Here is a 9,879-nt window from a genome sequence, read left to right as displayed (position 1 = left end):
CCCCCCCCCCCCCCCCCCCAATCTCTCTGATTTGCTACAACCGTATGTCCCTCCACGTTCCCTGAGGTCAGCGGACCAGTTGCTCCTCACAGTTCCAGGAACTCGTCTTAAGCGCAGAGGTGACAGGGCCTTCTCTGTAGCAGGACCAAGACTTTGGAACGAGTTGCCTCTGCTTGTCAGACAGGCCCCCTCCCTCTCGATTTTCAAGTCCCGTTTAAAAACTCACTACTATTCAATAGCTTTCAACACCAGATGATCTGTGTTTTGAACCTGTATGCTCCACACTGGTTTGTCGTCATATTTATTTTGTAGGCAGGTCATCTGTTGCCTCAATGTAGGCTAGTTGAGTATTGCCTTGATGTAGGCTGGTCAAGAGTTGCTTTGTTGTAGCCAGGTCAACTGTTGCCTCATTGTAGGTGGGTCAAGTGTTGCCTCGATGAAGGTGAGTTGAGTGTTGCCTTGATGTAGGCAGGTCAAGAGTTGCTTTGTTGTATGTAAGTCAACTGTTGCCTCAATGTAGGTGGGTCAAGTGTTGCCTTGATGAAAGTGAGTTTAGTATTGCCTCGATGTAGGCTGGTTGAGAGTTGCTTTGTTGTAGGCAGGTCAACTGTTGCTTCAATGTAGGTGGGACAAGTGTTGCCTCAATAAAGGTGAGTTGAGTATTGCCTCGATGTAGGCTGGTCAAGAGTTGCTTTGTTTTAGGCAGGTCAACTGTTGTCTCAATGTAGGTGGGTCAAGTGTTGCCTCGATGTAGGCTCAAGATGTAGGTCAAGAGTTGCTTTGTTGTAGGCATGTCATGTGTTGCCTCTATGTTGTAGGCAGGTTGAGTGTTGCCTCAATGTAGTCAGGTCAAGTGTTGCCTCAGTGTAGGGTGGTTCAAGTGTTACCTCTATGTAGGCTGGTCGAGAGTTGCCTTGAAGTAGACAAGTTGAGTGTTGCCTTGATGTAGGCAGGTCATGTGTTGCCTCAATGTAGGCGGGTCAAGTGTTGCCTTGAAGTAGACAAGTTGAGTGTTGCCTTGATGTAGACAAGTTGAGTGTTGCCTTGATGTAGGCAGGTCGAGTTGCTTTGTTGTAAGCGGGTCAACTATGTAGGTGGATCAAGTGTTGCCTTGACGAAGGCAAGTTGAGTGTTGCCTCAGTGTATGCTGGTCGAGAGTTGCTTTGTTGTATGTGGAGCTTTGTTGCTTTGTTGTAGCCATCGAGAGTTGCCTCGTTGTACGCGAGTTGAGTGTTGCCTCGATGTAGACGAGTTGATGACTCATGGTTTCATTTAGCCTTACGTAGAAAGGTAATCAGCCATCATTGGAGACTGCTGAGAAGAACCGGCACCGTCTACTCACAGTTCCTGCAGGTATGGTTATGGGAGACAGAGAGCTAAAACACCAGAATACTAATAGGTCTAGCTACATCTGAATTCTGTCATCAGCTAAAAAAACAAGGAAACGTCTGCACCTCCATAATACTGCAGTGTTACCATTTTAATGGATGGACCTGTGTTGGACTTGCAACCAGTCCAGGGTGTCCCCCGCCTTTGTGACTGAGATAGACACCAGCTCCCCAACAACACAAAATAGGACTAAAGAAAATTGACATATGAATGGATAATGAATTGTATACATATTGTTTCTTGTTTCATATATTGTATCATATCCTATTGTCTGTGTGATATTGTTTCCAAATGATGTATCATATATTGTTTAATGTATCATATGATATTGTAAAAGAAATGGGAAGTTAAAATGCAGATAATAAACAAATAATCATGTTTACAAACCTACCAGATTAAACAAAAGTAAATCTCTGACTTTTTGCATAATACCGGTAATTATTCCAATGTTCATGATGTTCATTTTTCATGATTATTTTTAATTTTTAGATTAAAAAATAAGTCTGTCACCCAAAATTTGCTTTTTTTTAACACTAAAACACATACTCTGTTAGATATACATGTAAAAAAAATGGTGTTTTGTATAAAGTTATCACACTGTTGTTTCACAGTGCGATGTCTGAAGGTTTATTTAATCCCACACACAAATTACATTTTGGATACCGTGCTGTTCTGCACTTTCAGTTGTCTACATGCCAGGCAAGGCCGTGAATCGTGGGAATAGATAATACACAGCTAGACAGAGATAAACCTAAATTACCAGTGAAATACAGAGAACAATTTAATCTTTTTGATGATCTGTAACAGATTTATCACGTCCTGGTTGTTTCTTTTGAGAAGAGAAACATTTATGTGAAACAAAGTTGCAGCTGTGCTGGAGGTAAAGACTGAAAAGCTTGTTTGGTAGGATTCTTTCAAATTCTCTATGAAGTGTAATGCATGTCTGGTTTTTGCTGAACTTTTAAAGAGTCATGCACTTCCAGTCATTTATTTCTGTGTATTTGTGTTCCAGTTAAATCCTTCTGAGCCTCGTGTGTTCACATGGATTCTGATGTAATTCAACATGACTCGTATTGGAAACGTGTCTAACAGCGTCCCCACAAACTAACCTCTGCATGCTCCGGCCTCTCCGATGGCCTCGCGTCTCCTTTAATCTCAGTAGCAACTCACATCTGATCTGTTTGCAGATACCAGTTGCTATCAGACACAATGTTTAACAATTTCCAAGCTGTTATTGTCTGTTGCTGAAAGCCTAGAATATTTTCCCATAACACCCTGACTGAGATGTACAACACTGATGTCTCTCCTCCGCCTCCGCACTCATCTGATAGCAAATTCAGCTTTTACTTTATGCTTCACCTCCTGCTTCCCTTGGTTTTCATCTCGGTGTCAACTGATCTCCTGCTCTTCTTTAACTAGATTTGAAAATAATAATAATAATAATAAACTTTATTTCTATAGCACCTTCCAACAACGCCTTGCATTGACCATGTTTGACAATCTTGCCAGAAAGGCCCTAAAATACGGTGTGTGTGTTAGCTAGCCACTAGCTTCTGCTGCTATTAGTGCTTGTAAATTATGGGGAGAAGTTGCATAGTCAAAAATTAACAGCAATATTTTGGTTTATTTGGTCTTTCATAAGGGGCAGCACGGTGGCGCAACTGGTAGAGCTGCTGCCTCTCAGCGAGCAGGTCCCTGGTTCAAACCCCGGTCCAGGGGCCTTTCTGGGTGGAGTTTGCATGTTCTCTCCGTGCATGCGTGGGTTTTCTCCGGGTACTCCGGTTTCCTCCCACAGTCCAAAAACATGCATGTTAGGCTGATTGGTAACTCTAAAATTGTCCCTAGGTGTGAGTGAGAGAGTGAATGGTTGTTTGTCTCTATGTGGCCCTGTGATGGACTTGCGACCTGTCCAGGGTGTACCCCGCCCCTCGCACAGTGATTGCTGGACATGGGCACCAGCGACCCCCGTGACCCAAAATGGAACAAGCGGGTAAAGAAAATGGATGGATGGATGGATGGATGGTCTTTCATAAGAACAATATTTTTTTTGGTCATATTTTCACCAGGTCATTCATACATTTATAAATGTCATAGTTCCCAACAAAATATTTAATTTAAAAGTTAAGCATTTAGTTTGCAAACTAAATACTTAACTTGCAAGTTAAATAGTTAGCAAGCTAAATATTTAGCTCCACAGTAAATATTTAGTTTACAAACTAAATGTTTATGTCCAAGATAAATGTTTAATTTATAAACTAAATATTTAGTTAGTGAACTATATATTTAGGTGTAAATTAAATATTTAATTTCTAAGCTAAATATTTATTTGCAAAACTAAATATTTAATTTCCAAACTAAACATTTAATTTCTAAGATAAACATTTAATTCCTAGATTAAATATTTAATTTGCTAACAAAATATGTAGCTTGGGCCTACATATTTATTTTCCAAGCTAAGCATTTAATATCCAAAATAAGTATTTAATGTGCTAATTAAATATTTAGCTCGGACCTAAATATTTATTTTCCAAGCTAAACATTTAATTTCCAAACTAAATATTTAATTTACTAACTAAATATTTATCTTGGCTCTAAATATTTATTTTCCAAACTAAACATTAAATTTCCAAAATAAATATGTAATCTGCTAACTAAATATTTAACTTGCACGTTAAATATTTACTTTGTAAATTAAACATTTAGCTTGGACATAAACATTTAGTTTGTAAACTAAATATTTAGTGTGGAACTAAATATTTAGCTTGTTAACTAAATATTTAACTCGCAAGTTAAGTATCTAGTTTGTAAACTAAATATTTAGCTTGTAAATTAAATATTTAGTTTGGAACTATGACATTTATAAATGTATGAACAACATGGTGAAAATTTGACTTTGAAAAGAACCCCCCTTTTTTCTTTATTAAAGGCTAAATAAACAAAAAATATTTCTGTTTAGTTTTGACGGTGTAACTTTACAAACGGCACCCCATAGTAAATAACCACAGATTAATATGTAAATAATCTCACAGTGACGTAACGGTTTATAGAAATGTATTCACATGAAACACGATGCAGAAGGCATTATTTTACGACTCGAGTTATCCACCTTGGTTTGGGCTCCATGTGGTCTAGTTGTTAGCTCGTCGGTTTGGTCAAAATTAATCTTTTTTTTCTACAAAATGAGAACTTTGTTTGTTTTTGGAACTAGTCTGTATGTATGCAATTTATTTGAATATGTTATTTAAAAAAAAACATTGAAAGAAAGTCATTAATATAAGCTCTCAACTTTAAGCAAACCACTTTAGCTAAACTGTGAAACTGAATACAAAGTTTTGATACATGCTCAATAATCCAGGTTGAAAATCTAACAAAAGTTAAATCAGGTCATCTGGATTAATTAAAAAAATATATATAAAAATATAAAATTAAAAACTAAAAATTTGTTGAAACGTTTCGTCTTTTATCTAAAAGACTTTGTCAGTCTGAGGAGCTGTAATAAACTCAGTCTTATAAATAGCACCTTCTCATAGTGGATCAGCCTGTTTGTTGTTGACATGTTTTGTCTTAAGTGTTTGTAAACTGCTCCTCCGGTTGTATTCGGTAAGTTTATTTTTTTATTTTTATTTTTTTCATTCAAATGAGTAACTCTTCTGTTTGTAAATATATAATGAAGCTAAGGTATATTTGATCAACCCCTTTATATTCTGGTCAAAATCAATGTTAGCTAATTTTACACAAAGTGCCAACCATAAACAAGAGAAGAAATTCAGCCATTGTTTAACACGGTGACGGAAGTATTACGGTCGGTTTCTTACTTTGCTGCCTCACAAACCACTCACAATTTTTTTTAATCCTCAACTCTCCTGCTTCCCTTGGGTCAACGTGACCATCAAGCCCTCAGTTTTAAAACTGTTCCTTGTGGGTCACTTTGACCCAAGAGCAGCAGGAGGATTAAACAGTAACAGCAGCTTCTGAATGAGGACTGTACTAAACTTTCCAACAGAATAACAACACGTTTTTTTTTTTTTTGTTGAATTTAACAAGAAAATCTATCTAATGTTATTGGTCAAGTTTATTTTTTATCAATTTGTAGCTACTGTCATTATAACCGGTTTATGTCCTTTAATATATTTGATTCATTGTTCTCTGGATTTTTAAATTTGCTATCTTAACACATTAGAAAATCCACACCGAAGAAAGAAATCTTTTCAGCAAACAGAACAATTATCAGAAATGTTTCCCATTAGAATAATGACAGATCCTTGCCGTCAAGACACTGTAAACAAAGTGTTGGAGGTCTGATTCAGCTGTGACTAAAGATCACTGATCCTTTTAGCTTAGAGGCGAGACGAGCATTGACATCAATCTGCTCGGCTTGTTTGAAAACTAGATAAACGCACTTTTCCACTCTTAAAGGTCAAACAAGTCCTATCTATACCTATTCATCCATCAAGCATCGGTGTGTAAAGGCTGTTAGAAGAAGCATATTCATATTTGCAACCGACTGACAGACACTTCTTTCCATTGTTTCAACGTCCCATTCAAAGTTCTATCAAGTGTCCCTTTTCACGAAGCAAGCACTTAGCAACTCGATTCTTTAAATCCTCAAGAGAGCTGTGCTCTCTTGCTACTGAGTCATGCATTGTTGACCCGCAAAGCTCCCCTTGTAAGTGTATCATTGAATAAAGAAGCTTCACTGACAGGAAACAAATAAGGAGCTACAGCCAGAGCAAACACAGAACAAGGAACTTTCTGGGTTCAGTCCTGACCAGTTTACATAGTGAAGGTTGCATTCACTGGCACCCAACCAGAGCCTTTTAAGGCACTAATGTCACCTGCAACACCCACCAAGAGAATCTCATCAGGACATTCATACATACGCACTTCCTCGGCTAACCCGTATACGTAAAAGTGAACCTCCATTTCCTTACACTGTACATGCACCGTGTTGATGCAGATGTAATATGCATGATTAAAAACAGACATGGGTGTGCACACAAAGCACAGCCACCCACACCCACATGCATACAAACACATGCAAACTTGACTGTTTTTGGCCCACCATTGTTCACTGGCTCTGAAGCGTTGCTGGGCTAAGTGAGGGGCCCTGATGGATACCTACCTGACTCGGACCACCAGTAAAGGTGTGAGAAGACCTGAAACGCAGAGAAAATGAAGACGTTTTCAATGAGGGACATAAAGATAGCCAGAGATAGGAGGATACTGGAAAAAGAACAGGAATTAAACCTTGTATGTGATTGCACAGGTGTAGGACTAATTTACACTTTTGCACAGCGTATACCAAAAAAATGACAACCAAATTAATGTGTTTTATGATGTGTCTTTTGCCCTTTTGTTAAAGATATGAGTCTTGCTAATAGTGATACAACATTTTTATGCCACACAGTAATTTTTACATACATTCCAGGGCATTTGATATGAATCTGTCCCAGTCCAATGTTGTTGGCACAACATTGGACTGGTAATTAGTCATCCTTACTAACTTCCAAACTGTTGGTGAACGTCCTTGGATTTAAAACTTGTATCCCCCTCAGATTGAATATAATGCCTATAGTTTGCAAGAAGCTAAATGAACCAACTACGTTGGGGTCAGGAAGTAAATCTACATTATTATTATCGCTTAGTGAGAGCCGATCTTCATAAATGTAGCTGAGCCTGTGCAGGTTCCTACAAATGCAATATCCTAGCCCCCAACCAGTACGCTCTCTAACCATCCAATCAAACTACGTGAAAATGCTGACATTGTCGAATGCCTGCTAGAAGGCCCTGGTGTCGTCAATTCAAAATATGATTGATTAAAGCAACAGTTTCATTGTCATTAATTTTAAGCTACAGCTGCCTGCACTGCTGAGTCTGAAGGTCTCAAGGCAGATTTGTTTGAACCTAGCAACACATGATGGTCAAATTATGATTGGATAAAAGCTCTATATAGAGCTGGAAGCTGCGCAACTGGGAGAAAAGCTATGAATTGAACAATATGGAATAATTGATACATTTTAATTATTAGAAAGAAAATTAATGAAATTTTGTGGTTCCAATAGTGTTCAGGCCAGCAGAGAAGGCTTTGCAGGCCCTGATGGTCCACCACTAACCTATACATGCATTACATTTGAATTTTAAATATCTACCGGTATATATTACAAAAATAAGACTTTATTTTACTCCCTAAACCACTACCATGATTTATACCACAGTAGCATTTAATGGTTTTTTTTTTTCTAAAATAGTGATACTGACAGCGACCACAATCCCACCCTTCTGACACCATATTGTGCGATCATGGTAGCTGTGGTGATTAGAACACAGAAAATTGTGTTCTTGCCTTATGGAATTGGATTCTCAGGAAAATTATTAAAGACTATTGGAAAACTTAATAAACACAAGGTTGGTGGGAATTGTTTGCTATTGTTTTAATTAAGATATTCTATGAGTGGAAAAATACTCAATTGGTTTAAGTAGCCTTTTCACAATAAAAGAATAATCATTACAAACAATTAGTTTCTTTCCAAATATTTATCTATATATTTATCTGAAAAAAAAAAAAAAAAGGTTCATTTTGGAACACCAGTCAAACACTTCAGTTTGAATTTTTGCACCTTGACGTGAGCTTTTAATGTTATCTCCAGAGAGCTGTGTCAAAATGTCTCTGTAAGGAAGTAAAGGTGTTAACTTCTGCCTCAAGCAATGTAAACAGTGACGCCAAGTCCAAAAGCGCCAGTCAACATCTCCTGGCATGAAACATTAAAAATAAACACATGAAACAGTCTTAAAAGCTTCACTGAAAGCAAAGTTCTTTATCGGGTTCCTTTGGGGCCACATGCATCACCTGGTGCACAAATCAGTGTTTTAACACTACAAAGTGTCGCATTGAGGGATGCACAGGAAAAAAGGTTACATCCCCGCAAAAAGAAAATTGCCTTGTTCTGATGAGCAACGCAGACGATTTCAGCATCACTGGTGGTCATTCAACCGGCTGCAGTTAAGTGGAGGCTACTGTGTGGTGCCTAAATGACATGGGTGTGAAGTGACTGATGAGAACGCAAACACAGAAAGGGTCGAGACCCTTCACATGCTGAGAGAGGGGATTGGGTTGTAACTCGAGCACTGCGTTTTAAGAAACAATGCCGCAATCTTAATCCTGTCACAATCATGATTTACCAAACTACCCCAACCCTGAAAAAGTTGGGACACTGTATAAGATGTAAATAAAACCAGAACGCAGTGATTTGCATTTTTGATCCACCAAGGAATAAAATGAACAGAACAAATATTTAAATGAAGAGATTGTATTATTTTAAATTGAAAATAAAGATATTTTTGAATTTTGATGGGGATGACACATTTCAAAAACGTTGGACAGGGCCATGGTTACCGTGGTGACGCTTGCTCTCTTCCTTTAACAACAGACTGTAAATGTCTAGGATCTGAGGAGAGCAGTTGCTGAAGGTTTTGGAGGGAATTTTGTCCCATTCTTGTCTGACGGAGGATTCTAGTTGTTCAACAGTTCTCATCTTTGCTGGATTTTCAGTTTCTGGATGCGTCAAATGTTGTCACGTGATGAGAGTACAGCACCTGAACTCTTCTACCACGATGCCATGAAACAGTTTAGCATCATTTTGCTGAAATATGCAAGATCTTCCCTGAAAAAGATGCCTCCTGTATGGAAGCTCCCTCTTTTTTGTGGAGTTTAGGGGCCACGCCCCCCCGGGATGCGTAAATTATGCTGGTATCGCAGCCCAATACCGATACTGGATCGGATCAGCCCCATCCCTAATATAAATATATATTTAAATATATATTATATATACCACTACTCTGCTGCAATCACACTCATCACTTCCCATTCTCCCTCCTTCTGTGTAAACAATTTAAATTTAAATACTGTGATATTTTAAATAAACAATCCATGCAGCATGGATTGTTTATTTAAAATATCACAGTATTTAAATTTAAATTCTAAAGAAGAGAAGCGCAGCAGGACAGCAAAGAGTTAACCCTTCACGCAGCAGTAGGACAGAGCAAAAATGTACTTCTTGATCAATTATACTGATACAACTGAACAATGAAGTTTTAAAGTTATACAAAAATAAGTTTTAACACATATATTTTGTGATTATAACGATTTTATGTTGTGACATACTTTGAATTTTAAGTTGGAAGACAAAAGTCGATCGGTGCAGCTGGACAGCAAAGGGTTAACCCTTCATGAAGCTCGGAGGAGAACTGTAGGCGTGACATTGAGGTGGTAGCAAGCTAGATATTTAGGTCCGAGTTAAATATTTAGTTAGCAAATTAAATATTTAGTTTAGAAATTAAATGTTTAGGTTAGAAATTAAAAGTTTAGTTTGGAAAATAAATATTTAGTTTGGAAATTAAATGCTTAGTTTTTAAAATAAATATTTAGTTTGGAAATCAAATATTCAATCTACACTGAAATATTTAGTTTACTAACTAAATAGTTAACTTGCA

This window comes from Nematolebias whitei, chromosome 1 (genome assembly GCF_014905685.2).
Source record: "Nematolebias whitei isolate Nwh7 chromosome 1, NemWhi1, whole genome shotgun sequence".
Classification (NCBI taxonomy): domain Eukaryota; kingdom Metazoa; phylum Chordata; class Actinopteri; order Cyprinodontiformes; family Rivulidae; genus Nematolebias; species Nematolebias whitei.
The sequence above is the reverse complement of the archived record's forward strand: the minus strand, read 5'-3'. Positions refer to the sequence as shown.